This window comes from Moschus berezovskii, chromosome 9 (genome assembly GCF_049115385.1).
Source record: "Moschus berezovskii isolate FMDL1 chromosome 9, NW_MosBer_1.0, whole genome shotgun sequence".
NCBI classification, from domain to species: Eukaryota; Metazoa; Chordata; class Mammalia; order Artiodactyla; family Moschidae; genus Moschus; species Moschus berezovskii.
Window position 1 is genome coordinate 5,884,321 of NC_142468.1, and position 12,456 is coordinate 5,896,776.

The 12,456-nt window shown below is 39.6% G+C and overlaps 1 pseudogene; it reads left to right on the forward strand.

The window, feature by feature from the left end:
* Positions 1–1,262: 1,262 nt before the first annotated feature.
* On the forward strand, positions 1,263–12,020 carry LOC129562773 (polycomb group RING finger protein 6 pseudogene; annotated as a pseudogene).
* Positions 12,021–12,456: the final 436 nt, after the last annotated feature.

Genomic DNA, 12,456 nt, shown 5'->3' on the forward strand with positions numbered 1-12,456 from the left:
CATGATACTTTTATTTTTCTTATTTTTTCCCTTGATTCAACTTTATTTATTATTCATAAAAATTAAATATTTCTTTTTTTCCAGTTTGAAATTCAACTGCAGAATTATTGTTTTTTTTTAAATTATTTTAATTGGAGGCTAATTACTTTACATTATTATATTGGTTTTGCCATACATTGACATGATACTTTTAAATAAAAACTTATCAATAAGTATATTAAATATAAATGTCCTACATTCTCAGAATACAAAGATTGGCATAGTATGTAATGCACAACCCAACTATATGCTGCCTATGAGAAATCCACTTTAAATATAATGACACAGAGAGAATAAAATAAAAGGACAGAAAAAAATAACGCATGCAAACTCTAAGCATATGAGAACTGTAATTCTTACAACAACATTAGACTAATGTCAGAAGAAAGTGCAAGAATACCATGGAGATATTGTGGATTTGGTTCCAGATTACTGCAATAAAGCAAATATCAAAATAAAGAAAGTCACATGAATTTTTTGGTTTCCCGGTACATGTAAAAACATTATGTTTACACTATAATGCAATCTATTAGCATACACCAGTATTATATCTTTAAAAAAAACCATCACTCAGAGAGAGAAGGACAATAAAATCAATTTGTCCATCCACTACTGTTGGAAACTCCACTGGACAGTCCCAGACTCCTTTGGTAGTTGCCTTGTTTAGAATGTGTAAGACGCTGTTACTGCATTAAGCAAACCACTATATTTCAAGGGCAAGCTGGCACCCTTGGCAACATGTCAGTCCACTTGGGTGCTATAGTGGCCACCCTTTCTAAGCACTCAGTCTGCCCTATCTGCTGAAAGTCAGTATCTGGGGCTCATGCCTGGCCTAGGGAATCAGCTTCCTGATTGCCAAGGAGTACAGCGTGGTACCCTCCTAGGCCCATGACCAAGGTAACTAAGACAGTGGCAATTCTGAGTCCAGCCACAAGGAAGGCAGGCACTACCTTGCTTTATTCCTGGTATTCAACACTCATCCGCCAGGAGCCAGTCTACAGCATTAAAGGGACCTTCCCGACCACAATCTTCTGCCCTTTGTAACCACTGATGGCAGAGGGGCCACAATACCGGAGTACATTTGACTCCAGTTTTAACCAAAGCTGTCACCTTTTGCTTATTTTTGAGAGAGCAGTGAATAATCAGCTCAATCAAAGGCCTCAGATTGCCTCAAAACTGCCCCCTTCTGGGGGCAGTCTGGACCTGCATCCTAATCCCAGGGTATGGGAGATATCCACCTAGAACAGGACTACCCAAGCCCTCTGCTGGAACAGCGGGACATCAGGGATGGTAGGGGCAGGTGGTTACTAGTCTGAACTGTGGTTCAGGCTTTAAGTGACAAACACACAACTGCTTGTCAATCTCTTTTCAGGTGGGGCTCTCAGCAGCAAAGATGTTAAAGCCAGCTTTGTCTCTGTGTTACATTTACCGGACCCTTTACAGCCACTAAGGATAGTCTTCTTTGGAGCGGGGGCTGGGTTCCTTTCTGTCTCAGGTCTTTGCCACAGCCTATACCAGTCCAGGGATTTGTCAGTTTCCCCCAGATCAAGACTGGAGTATACAACATCGTAAATGTCTTGTTCCACTGCTGGATTCAGCATAGATGTCAGTGCCCTCTACCTGGTGGTGAAGGTGGACTGGAGCATCATGGTTTTCAATCCTACAGTGAATGTAGCGCAATTCAGTTCAGTTCAGTTCAGTCACTCAGTCGTGTCCGACTCTCTGAGACCCCATGAATCACAGCACGCCAGGCCTCCCTGTCCATCTCCAACTCTCGGAGTTCACTCAAACTCATGTCCATTGAGTCGGTGATGCTATCCAGCCATCTCATTCTCTGTCGTCCCCTTCTCTTCCTGCCCCCAATCCCTCCCAGCATCAGAGTAGCGCAATTAGGGCCTTCAAATTCAGAGGTGTGAATGGATGTCTCATTCCCAACGCCCTATGAATTTGTAACATCTCCTTTACAGATTTGCAGGGTTGCATGTCCCCCGGGAGATCCCCCCCACACACATTGAGCCAAGCCTCTCTACAGGCTATATAATCCCACCCATAAAAAGTAACTACTCTGAATTTCCCACCTAAGACTGCCAGGAGAAATAAATATCAATAACCTCACATATGCAGATGACAAAACCCTTAAGACAGAAAGCGAAGAACTAAAGAGCCTCTTGATGAAAGTGAAAGAAGAGAATGAAAATGTTGGCTTAAAGCTCAGCATTAAGAAAACTAAGATCATAGCATCTGGTCAAACCACTTCATGGCAAATAGATGGGGAAACAATGGGAACAGTGGGAGACTTTATTTTCTCAGCTCCATAATCACTGGAGATGATGACTTCAGCCACGAAATTAAAATACGCTTGCTCCTTGGAAGAAAAGCTATGACCAACCTAGACAGCATATTAAAAAGCAGAGACATTACTGTGCCACAGAGATCTGTCCAGTCAAAGCTATGGTATTTCCAGTAGTCATGTATGGATGTGAGAGTTGGACCATAAAGAAAGCTGAGCACTGAAGATTTTGAACTGTGGTGTTGGAAAAGAATCTTGAGAGTCCCTTGGACTGCAAGAAGATCAACCCAGTCAATCCTAAAGAAAATAAGTTCTGAATATTCATTGGAAGGACTGAAGCTGAAGCTCCAATATTTTTGCCACCTGATGTGAAGAATGGACTCATTGGAAAAGACCCAGATGCTGGGAAAGATTGAAGGCGGGAGGAGAAGGGGACAAGGGATGAGATGGTTGGATGGCATCACTGATTCATGGACATAAGTTTGAGTAAACTCCAGGAGTTAGTGGTAGACAGGGAAGCCTGGTGTGCTGCAGTCCATGGGGTCACAAAGAGTCGGACATGACTGAATGACCGAACTGAATTGAACTGCCAGTATTATCCTGGCATCAAATCATAAAACTAATTCAGGAAGAGCAAACAAGAAATTAACATCCTTCATGAACAAATTTTTTTAAAAAATAATATTTTTAAATTTTTAAGAAGATAATAATATTAGTAATTAAATGCAGTATTATTTTAAAAGAATACTATACCATGCACAAAAGGGATTTATCCTAGGAATGAACAGATTCTTTAGTCAATAAAAAAATAAAATTCACTATGATTACTCAATGGACACAAAAGAAACACTAGAAAAAATTCAATATCAGTTTATAATAATAATATTCAATAATGAGGAATAAAAGGGGAGGACCTTAACTTTTAAAGGTAATCCTCATTAGTCTATTAATATTTTATACAGGAAACAAATGTTCTGACCACCTCTATTCAGAAATACTACCAGTAAAATAAGATTAAAAAAAAAGAGAAAAAAGCTAAATAATAAAGATTACAAAGAAAGAAGGAGTGCTCTATCTATACATTAATGACATGAAGAATTTCCAACTGAAACTACTGAGGTGACAGAAAATAAAGTCACTGTACCAAAAATCAGTTGTATTCCTATAAACTAGCAAATAAACATTGAAAATCAAATAAAGTTATTAGCATTTATAATAATTTCAAAATAAAACATTTTTAGGATAAAATTTAATAAAACATGTATAAAGCTTTATAATTAAAACTGTAAAATATTGGAGCGAGAAGGTTTTCATTTCAGTTCAGTCACTCAGTCATGAAAAATTCTTTGCAACTCCATGGACTGCAGCCATGCCAGGCCTCTCTGTCCATCACCAACTCCCAGAGTTTGCTCAAACTCATGTCCATTGAGTCAGTGATGCCATCCAACCATCTCACCCTCTGTCTCCTCCTGCCTTCAATCTTCCCAGCATCAGGGTCTTTTACAATGATTCTGTTCTTCGCATCATGTGGCCAAAGTACTGGAGTTTCAGCTTCAGCATCAGTCCTTCCAATGACCAATCAGGACTGATCACCTTTAGGATGGACTAGTTGGATCTCCTTGCAGTCCAAGGGACTCTCAAGAGTCTTCAACACCACAGTTCAAAACCATCAATTCTTCTGCACTCAGCTTTCTTTACAGTCCAACTCTCACATCCATACATGACTACTGGAAAAAGCATAGCTTTGACTAGATGGACCTTTGTCTGCAAAGTAATGTCTCAGCTTTTAATTATGCTATCTAAGCTGGTCATAGCTTTTCTGTCAATGAGAAAGTTATCTTTTAATTTCAAGGCTACAGTAACAATCTGCAGTGATTTTGGAACCCAAGGAAATAAAAGTCTACAACTGTTTATACTATTTCCCTATCTATTTGCCATGAAGTGATGGGACTGGATGCCATAATCTTACTTTTTTCTTCTTTTATTGTTGAGTTTTAAGCCAACTTTTTCACTCTCTTCTTTTACTTTCACCAAGTGGCTCTTTAGTTCCTCTTCATTAACTGCCATAAGGGTGGTGTCATCTGTATATCTGAGGTTATTGATATTTCTCCCAACAATCTTGATTCCAGCTTGTACTTCATCAAGCCTAGCATTTTGCATGATGTATTCTGCATATAAGTTCAATAAGCAGGGTGACAATATACAGCCTTGATATACTCCTTTCCCAAATTGAAATCAGTACCTTGTTCCATGTCCTGTTCTGTTGCTTCTTGACCTGCATACAGATTTCTCAGAAGGCAGGTCAGGTGGTCTGATATTTCCATCTCTTTAAGAATTTTCCACAGTTTGTTGTGATCCACACAGTCAAACGCTTCAGTGTAGTCAATAAAGCAGAAGTAGATGTTTCTCTGGAACTCTCTTGCCTCCTTGATGCTCCAACAGATATTGGCAATTTGATCTCTGGTTCCTCTGACTTTTCTAAATCCAGCTTGAATATCTGGAAGTTCTCATTTCACATACTGTTAAAGCCCAGCTTGGAGAATTTTGAGCATTACTTTGCTAGCGTGTGAGATGAGTGCAATTATGTGGTAGTCTGAGCATTCTTTGGCATTGTCTTTCTCTGGGATTGGAATGAAAACTGACCTTTTCCAGTCCTGTGTCCACTGCTGAGTTTTCCACGTTTGCTGGCATATTGAGTGCAGCACTTTCACAGCATCATTTTTAGGATTTGAAATAGCTCAACTGGGGCTCCATCACCTCTACTAGCTTTGTTCGTAGTGATGCTTCCTAAGGCCCACTTGACTGCACATTCCAGGATGTCTGGCTCTAAGTGAGTGATCACACCATCGTGATTATCTGGGTCATGAAGATCTTTTTTGTACAGTTCTTCCGTGGATTCTGGCTACCTCTTCTTAATATCTTCTGCTTTTGTTAGGTCCATACCATTTCTGTCCTTTATTGTGCCCATCTTTTCATGAAGTGTTCCCTTGGTATCTCTAATTTTCTTGAAGAGATCTCTTGTCTTTCCCATTCTGTTGTTTTCCTCTATTTCTTTGCACTGATCACTGAGGAAGGCTTTCTTATCTCTCCTTGCTGGTTTTGGAACTCTACATTCAGATGGGTATATTTTTCCTTTTCTCCTCTGCCTTTAGTTTCTCATCTTTGCTCAGCTATGCCTCCTCAGACAGCCATTTTGCCTTTCTGCATTTCTTTTTTCTTGGGGATGGTTTGATCAGCCCTCTGTACAATGTCACAAACCTCTGTCTATATTTCTTCAGGCACTCTGTCTATCAGATATAACCCCTTGAATCTATTTGTCACTTCCACTGTATAATCAGAAGGGATTTTGTTTAAGACATACCTGAATACTCTAGTGGTTTTCCCTACTTTCTTCAATTTCAGTCTGAATTTTGCAATAAGGAGTTCATGATCTGAGCCACAGTCAGCTCCTGGTCTCGTTTTTGCTGACTGTATAGAGCTTCTCCATCTTTGGCTGCAGATAATATAATCAATCTGATCTCAGTATTGAACATCTGGTTATGTCCATGTGTAGAGTCTTCTCTTGTGTTGTTGGAAGTGGGTGTTTGCTATGACCAGTGCATTCTCTTGGCAAAACTCTGTTAGCCTTTGCCTTGCTTCATTTTTTACTCCAAAGCCAAGCTTGCCTGTTCCTTCAGGAATCTCATGACTTCCTACTTTTGCATTCCAGTCCCCTATCATGAAAAGGACATCTTTATTTGGTGTTATTTCTAGAGGGTCTTGTAAGTCTTCATAGAACCGTTCAGCTTCTTCAGCATTAGTGGTTGGGGCATAGAATTGGATTACTATGATATTGAATGGTTTGCCATGGAGACAAACAGAGATCATTCTGTCATTTTTGAGATTACACCCAGGTACTGCATTTTGGACTCTTTTTTTGACTATGAGGGCTACTCCATTTCTTCTAAGGAGAAAGTAGTAGACATAATGGTCATCTGAGTTAAATTCACCTAATCTAGTGCATTTTAATTCACTGATTCCTAAAATGTCGATGTTCATTCTTGCCATCTGTTTGACCACTTTCAATTTACCTTCATGGACCTAACATTCCAGGTTCCATGCAACTTTGTTCTTTACAGCATTGGACTTTACTTTCACCACCAGTCACATCCACAACTAGGCATTATTTTTGCTTTGGCTCAGCCTATTCATTTTTTGGAGCTATTTTCCACTCTTCTCCAGTAGCATATTCGGCACCTACCGACCTGGGGAGCTCATCTTTCTGTGTCCTATCTTTTTGCTTTTTCATACTGTTTATGGGGTTCTCAAGGCAAGAATATTGAAGTGGTTTGCTATTCCCTTCTCCAGTGGACCATGTTTTGTCAGAACTCTCCACTATGACCCGTCCCTCTTGGGTGACCCTACATGCTATGGCTCATAGTTTCATTGAGTTAGACAAGGCTGTGGTCCCTGTGGTCAGTTTAGTTAGTTTCCTGTGACTGTGGTTTTCATTCTGTCTGCCCTCTGATGGAGAAGAAGAAGAGGCTTACGGAAGCTTCTGGATGGGAGAGACTGACTGTGAGGGAAATTTTTAAATGAGTCCAAATAAGTTAGGAAATATTCTATGCCAACCAAGTGGAAGGTTCAATATTAGTAATATGTTAATTCTCCCCAAGCTAATCTACACATTCAACACAATTCAAATGAAAATTCTAAAATCTGGTTTTTTTTTTAGAAAAAATAGAAATCTTGTTTAAGGTATATGTGGAAATGCAAAAGAACTAAGATGGTCAAATAATTTTGAAAAAGCAGAGCAAATAGGAGGACTTACATACTGCTACCATAATCAAGACCTTTTGATATCTTTGTAAGGATAAGTATATAGGCAGACAGTACATAAATAAACCCATTCATGTATAGCCAATTTTTATACAACAGTGGTACCCAGGTGAGGAAAGACAGCCTTTTTTAACAAATGTGTTTGGAACAACATAGGTATTAATTTGAAAAATAAATAAGTACAACTAGGATTTTGTCTCTTGACATATACAGAAATTAACTTGAAACAGATCATAGAGCTAACTAAAATGTAAAACTGTAAAAATTCAGGAAGAAATCATAAGAAAACATTTTTATAACTTTGGGATAAATTTCTTAAATTGGAACCCCAAAAACATGAAACAGAAAAGAAAGTGTGATGATTTGGCATCTACAAAATTAAGATATTCTTCTTTCTGTAAGATATAGTAGTTTTGTTACTGTCATGTCCGACTCTTGCGACTCCACAGAGTTTAGCCTGCCAGGCTCCTCGGTCCATGGTATTCTTCAGGCAAGAATACTGGGGTGGGTTGCCATTTCCTTCTCTAGGGGATCTTCCCAATTTAGAGATTGAACCCGAGTCTCCTGCATTGCAGGCAGATTCCTTACCCACTGAGCTACAAGGGAAGGTAAGATGTGGTTTTTAAAAATGAAAAGGCAAGCCACAGTCTTGGAAAAATAAAGTGTTTGTAATACATTTGTCTCACAAAGGATTTGTATCCAATATAAATGATACTAGAACTTGCAACTCAATAATAAGATGAAAAGTGAAAGTGTTATTCACTCAGTCGTGTCTGGCTTTCTGTTACCCCTAGACTGTGTAGCCCACTAGGCTCCTCTGTCCTGGAATTCTCTAGCCAGAATCATGGAGTGGGTTGCCATGCCTTTCTCCAAGGAACCTTTCCAACCCGGGGATCAAACCTGGGTCTTTCACATTGCAGGTGGATTCTGTACCATCTGATCCACCAGGGAAGTTGTGTCCAACTCAATGACCAGATAACCCAAGGCAAAAGTTTGAACATCTCCCAGAAGAATATTCACTAATGACAACAAAAACATTAAAAATGCTCAAAATCACGTCAAAACCATAACAACTACATGAAAAATAAGCCTACATGAAGTGCCACTACTCATTTACTAAATTAGCTAAGTTTACGAACACAACACCGAGTAAGCAGAACTCTCAGACATTTGCTGATGGTTTTGCAAAATGGTACAGCTTGACAACAGAGGATGGGATGGGGACATCACCTACTCAATGGCCATGAGTTTGAGCTAACTCCGGGAGATGGTGAAGGACAGGGAAGCCTGGAGCGCTGCAGTCCATGGGGCCACAAAGAGTCAGACACAACTTAGAAACTAAACAGCAACAACAACAACTTGGAAAATAGTTTTACAACTTCTTAAAAGTTATATACATATGGAATTCAGAAATTGCTATCCTAGTTATTAACTCAGGAAAAGGAAACTTAAGTTCACAAACAGGTTTTACAGTTCATAACAGCTGCACTCACAGCAGCCCAAAACTGGAAAAAAAAAAAAATCAAATTCTCAGCAGTAGATGAATGGACAAATCATGGTGTATCCATGTCATAGAATACCACTCAAAATAAAAAGGAGAAAAAATATCAATTCATCAACGGGTGTGTATAGATTTCAAAAAATGCCAAATGAATTAATGAAGCAAAATACAAAAACACATACCCTATCATCCTTATTTATTTGAAATTTGGGGAAAAAACAAAAGACTATAGTGACAGAGAGTATTATATATGAGTGGTTGCCTAGAGCCAGGAATGAAACTAGGAAGCAATAACCTGTGAAAAGGCACAAGGGCTTTTCCCCTCAAGGTGACTATAAGGTTCTGGGTTTTGCTTGGACACTCGTTACACCCATGTATATGCGTGGTCAGTTGCTCTGTCCTATCTGACTCTGTGTGACCCCATGGACTGTAGCTCAACAGGCTTCTCTGTCCATGGGATTCTGCAGGCAAGGATAATAGAGTGGGTTGCCATTTCTTCCTCCTGGGGTCTTCCCAACCCAGGGAATGAACCCACATTTTCTGCATTGTTATACATTTGTCAAAAGTCCTCCAAATGTTCATTTACAACTAGGTGCTCTTTAGTAAAACGTTTAGCACTGTCTAGTTTTTCCAATGCTTTTCCCCCACTCATGTGGTTTGTCTTCTGATGCCAGGGATCTCCTAGGTTAGGAGTCCTTACAAGCAAAGGAGTGAGTTCCTGGATGCAATGCCGGGTGACTGGTACCTCTGCTATGTTAGGTATCAGAATACTGACCCTTGAGCATGGGTCCATGTGGATGACTTTTTTCAAGGCACTTCCGACTCCACTTCCCCTCCAGTGACTGAATTGTACTTTTCCCTGACAAAGTGATGAACCCTGGTTGATGTTTCATCACCCCTCTCAGTTCCTGACCCAGACAGCACACCTAGAGTATCTATCTGCTAGGGTCCATTTGACCCACTGGGGCCTCGAAGCCAATGTCCTTCCTGATGCAAACTTGGCCACCAGCAACTAGCTCTTCTTGCCCTGATAAATAATCCAAATAATTACTCTCCCTATTACAGGTCTATCCTCTTGTCTAGCTCTAAAATTTACCACCAGAAATTCTCCATCTTTCTGACTTTTCCAGGTAAAATGCAAGCACAAGTCTTTTCACAGATACATATCAGATACTCGTGAGAACACTCTCATACTCTGGCAGCTGCAGTGACAGCAAAGTATCAGACTGTTGTTTAGTCACTCAGCTGTGTCTGACTCTTTGCAACTCCATGGACTGCAGCACGCCAGGCTTCCCTGTCCTCCACTATCTCCCGGAGTTTGTTCATACTCATGTCCATTTAGTAGGTGATGCCATCCAATCACCTTATCTTCTGTCTCCCTCTTCTCCTCCTGCCCTCAATCTTTCCCAGCATCTGGGTCTTTTTCTATGAGTCAGCTCTTTGCAACAGGTGAGCAAACTATTGGAGCTTCATATCCAGCATCAGTCCTTCCAATGAGTATTCAGGATTCATTTCCTTTAGGAGTGACAGGTTTGATCTCCTTGCAGTCCAAGGGACTCTCAAGAGTCTTCTCCAGCACCACAATTTGAAAGCATCAATTCTTTGGTGTTCAGCCTTCCTTCTGTTCCAACTCTCACATCCATACATGACTACTGGAAAAACCATAACTTTGACTATATGGACCTTTGCCGATGAAGTGATGTCTCTGCATTTTTGGTGGCTCTGATGGTAAAAAGATCAGCATACATCTCAGCAAAAGTCTACATGGGAACGAAGAGCCAGTTACCATTTTTGGAAAAAAAAAAATACCTAGTGTTTATGAGTGATTCTTCTGGTTTTCCCTTTATTGAGCGTGGGGGTGGGGAAAAGGGGAGAGGGAAATATTTGCTCATCTTTAGATGACAGAAAGCAGCAATAGCACTTTCTTCTCTGTATTTTCATTTTTTAATGCTTTTTTAATTTTCAGTTTCTAGCCTTTTCTTCTACATATTGAAGTCAGTTTTCCCAACTCTTACTAAATCTCATGGGGTCACGTAAAGCAGCCTTCATTATAATACAGGATTTCTTGTCACCAATTATTTTTTATCTTTAGGTCATTAGATAAATTAAGTCATGATGAAAGTTCCACTTGAAATTCTGTGACGTGCTAGATTTGAGATAATAAAATATATTCTACATCCTCCAGGAGATCGTAGGCAAGTGCAGGATGCAGCTAGAAAAAAAAAAAAAAAAAATTCAACACAATGTAGTTAAAAGAAAGTCACATAGAGATTCATCTCCTAAGGAATCCGGTATGATGGAAAATGAATTAAGAATCTAAATGGTCAGAGCACAGATTGTAAGATGCTACATGAGAAAAAATCAACAGGTCAGAATGACTCCTGAGAAGACTGCCCCTGACTTCTCACTTATTATAATCATCTGTACTAGTTTCAATATTTGTTTTCTATAATGTTCGGTAGTTGCTTTATTTAACTCAATGCCTTTGTAACTGTTCACTCTCATTTTTCTGATATTTAGGCAATACATTTTGTAAAAGCTGCACTGTCAGACACTTCTACTATAGTAACAGATGTCCAAAATGCAGCATAGTAGTACATCAGACACAACCTCTTTACAGCATAAGGTTGGACCGACAGTTACAAGACATAGTGTACAACTTAGTGATCAATCTAGAGGAAAGAGAAAAAAAGCAAATGCATGATTTCTATAAAGAAAGAGGTCTAGAAGTACCTAAACCTGCTGTTCCACAGCCAGTCCCTTCAAGCAAAGGAAGAACCAAGAAAGTCTTAGAATCAGTGTTTCGTATTCCACCTGAACTTGACATGTCTTTATTACCAGAGTTTATTGGTGCTAATGAAGGCACAGGACATTTTAAGCCATTGGAAAAGAAGTTTGTCCTAGTTTCAGGAGAAGCAACTATTGGACATGTAGAAAAATTCCTCAGAAGAAAAATGGGTCTTGATCCAGCTTGTCAGGTAGACATCATCTGTGGTGATCACTTGTAAGAACGGTATCAAACTCTAAGGGAAATTCGACGTGCAATAGGCGATGCAGCAATGCAGGATGGTCTGCTGGTCCTTCATTATGGACTTGTGGTTTCTCCTTTGAAAATTACTTGAAGATTGTAAGAATATTATGAGTGGGTGAACATAATAAGGAGGCTTCTGCAGGATTGCATTCTCACCAAAGATTTCCATGAAACATGTAATTGCTATCATTTTGTGCTGTTTGAGATGTAACTTATCTGTTTTCAGCACCAAGAATCATAGGAGTCTTATAAATCATGGGATTTTTAAGTATAACTTGGAATGATAGAATGCATCTGTTTAGTGAAAGATCTGTTTAGTAAAGTCTCTAGTAAGTGACTATATAAAAAGCATCCATAGCTCAGGGGGAAATTTTTTAAAGCATTTACTTTTTATGATTTCAGATACTTTGATACAGATTTTGCTTCCTAATCTTTGAGGTAAACAGTCACTGTTTTTGTCTTCATTGAGCCATACCCCTTTCACATTGGTGACTGGGATTCTGCTCTTTGGAATGGCATCAGTTGGGCAGTCATCCAGTTGGAAAAGAAGTGTGCTTTTGAACTGAAAATTTAAAACCATACTCTGTTAAATTACAGATTGTGGAGACCTGGGTTCGATCCCTGGGTCGGGAAGATCCCCTGGAGAAGGAAATGGCAACCCACTCCAATATTCTTGCCTGGAGAATCCCATGGATGGAGGAGCCTGGTGGGCTATAGTCCATGGGGTCACAAAGAGTCGGACACGACTGAGCGAGTTCACTTCACATCACTTCACTT